The sequence below is a fragment of the Helianthus annuus genome, chromosome 15 (genome assembly GCF_002127325.2).
Source record: "Helianthus annuus cultivar XRQ/B chromosome 15, HanXRQr2.0-SUNRISE, whole genome shotgun sequence".
NCBI classification, from domain to species: domain Eukaryota; kingdom Viridiplantae; phylum Streptophyta; class Magnoliopsida; order Asterales; family Asteraceae; genus Helianthus; species Helianthus annuus.
In genome coordinates, this window is record NC_035447.2 from 98,937,198 (window position 1) to 98,939,988 (window position 2,791).

At 32.7% G+C, this 2,791-nt stretch overlaps 1 long non-coding RNA gene across 1 annotated transcript; it reads left to right on the forward strand.

The window, feature by feature from the left end:
- The first annotated feature begins 2,003 nt into the window (after nucleotides 1–2,003).
- LOC110909883 lies at nucleotides 2,004–2,354 on the forward strand. Its single transcript, XR_002575695.2, has 3 exons — nucleotides 2,004–2,077; nucleotides 2,159–2,226; nucleotides 2,326–2,354. It is a non-coding gene; the product is annotated as an uncharacterized LOC110909883 (long non-coding RNA).
- The last annotated feature ends 437 nt before the right edge of the window (nucleotides 2,355–2,791 follow it).

Consider the following 2,791-nt stretch of genomic DNA (forward strand, 5'->3'; position numbering starts at 1 on the left):
AATCATTTTACTGGGTTTTCTTTGCGTTGTGTTAAAGGTTTTGGTCATTGTGTCTTTCAACTGGGTTTTGGTCATTACATTTACTAGGGTTTCTATACATTGTGATATTATCAAAATTTATAAACAATGTTAATTGCGGTTCTGTATGTTGTATTTTTACCAGAACCTATAACACAAAGCATGACACAATGAAGATGGTGTTATATTTGGGTTTTCTATACATTGTGTAATTGGTTCTGATTATTGTATTTTTCAACTAGGTGGATTTTCTATATATTTTGTTATAGGTTCTGATCATCATTTAGTTACCATCCATTGAGTTTTAAATTTAATCTGTTGTCCATTGTGTGTTTGTTTTGTTATCGATCCACTGTGGTTTAATGTGTTGTTCATTGTATTTTATATGTTGTTCATTGTGTTTCTGGTTTGTTGTTCATTGTGTTTTTAGTTTATTGTCCATTGTGTTTTAGTTTGCTGTCCATTTTGTATTTTATCTTCTATCATCAATTGTGTCTTTTATCCACTGTCATCAATTGTATTTTTAGTCTACTTTCTATTGCAGTTTTAGTTTGATAAATACTGTGTATTATGTTATGTCATATTTTAGTCTGTTCTTCATTGTGTCTTTAATTTGTTGTCATCGATTGTGTTTTTGTCTACTTTCCATTGTGTTTTTAATTTGATACTAATTGTGTTTTACGTTATATCCATTGTGCAATGCGTAACTGGGTTTTTTTTTGTAAAGTATAACAAATAGGGTACTCATATTAAAGATATAAAAAGCTCGATTTTATGGTATAATTTTTTTGAAAAAAATGACGTATAGAAAAGTTACGGACGTTTAAAAACATGGGGGAGATAGCATGTACATATTTTTTTTGACAAAATTATCATTTCCACTTAATTCCTTATTAAACAGTTGTCACTCTATAGTGATTTCTTAACCTTCTTATTTTTTAAACCCCTTTGTATTATAGCTCAACCAATCACTTATAAAGATGAACCGTGTGTACCTCAGTTGATTAGAACGACGCTTTTAAAGCAAAAGTGATGTGAGCTTAATCATGGTGTGTAACATTAATTTTGCACTTTGCTCCGAATAAAAAAATTAAAAATAAAAAAACAGACCAACCTATACTTGAACCTAAGATCTTTCACTATTTTCCACTAGACCACGTACTTTTATTGTTCTAAACTTGTTCATTTATATATATTAATAAATAATAAATGAGATGATTTGGGCCATTTGTCTTTTAATGGTGGAGCTATTTTGCTTATGTGGCATGTTATGGTGGAGTAGAGGGTGATTTTGGGAGGGAAGACACAATATTAGATGTGTTGAGAATTGGACACGGGATCCGAATTATAATCGGGTCAGAGTTAATGGATCCTTTATATTTCTGTTTTTCTCATTCTTCTTTCACACGCTTGCTTTTTACTCATCCACAAACCCTAGAAAACAAAGCTGCAACTCTCTCTCTCCCTCTTATCGCCACCGCCAAGATCCTCCGTCAGTTCCACAAGATCACAAGATGATGACGTTTCCTTCTGATTGAAGCATCTACGATCCAGACAATACAATCCATCGGGTATGTAAACCTAGCAGGTATTCTAATCCGGATTTGAGAGTAATTAGGGTTTTCTAAAACTGGTGGCTTCTTCTCTTTCCTTTAATCAGAAACCCTAAATCAATCGACGCCGCCACCACAATCATTCGGTTCTTAATCAACCTCCAAAGACGCCATTTCATCTCTGCGTTGGATTCCCAATTGTGTTTCATTGATCCATCGGTATGTTTCTCAAATCCCTAAGTATTATTCCATCGCCTTCATACATAATCGCTTTTTTCTTCGATTAATTTAGAATTATTGTTGAAATCGGTTAGTTCAATGTAAGATTCAGGTTTATTTATTAAATGCAGATGATAATTTAGTCAAAATTGGTATTTTTTCTAATTGAATTGGATTGTCACATTTCATTGTAATTTTGTATTTGTGGGTTGCAGTTTGCTCATAGGAAATGTTTTCAGAAATGCTGCAATAAGAAAGGGGATATAACCTGTGAGATTTGCAATCAGGTTTGGCCTTTTTTGGTCCAGAATTTTAATAATTTGGTTATTTTTTTATTGAAATGCTATTGAATTTGACATGTTTCATAGATTTATTCACCGGATTACGCTCTTCCACCAGCTAGAACCAATCCAGATCTCATGACTATTGATATCAGGTGAAGTTGCTACAAAGATTTGGCGAAAAAATTATTCTTCGTTTTTTTAAATCTTTCTGCACAAGGTTTACTGTTTTTGATTCTCATTGTATTTTTTAGGCATGCATGGGGCCCGCAAATCGATTCCAGGATGCTCACTCTTGGATTTTGCTTCTGAGAATCAGTTTCTTGAACCGGATTACAAAGATTACGGTGTAGGAAGTAATAACAACAATGCGTACCTCCGGTTTATGGCTCTCATTGTAAGTGAAAAATAAGTCTCATGTCACAAATTTTATTAAAGGTCATATAAACTTATTATTATTTGCTTAAATTAAATTAAATGTCAGTTGATGTTAATATTGTTGATACGTCAAGCTTTGCTGGTCATAAGAGACCTCGGGATGCTGCCAGAATCGTCAAAATTCTTTAACGTAAGTTTTTATTGTTGGGTGACTTATAGTTTGCAATCATTGATTCTCTACATGAATATTTCTATTGTGCCTGAATGAAACCTAATTTCGTTTCACATGTTTATATGTGAAGAAATATAATAATCGAGAACGATATCGGGTTCGAGATTGAG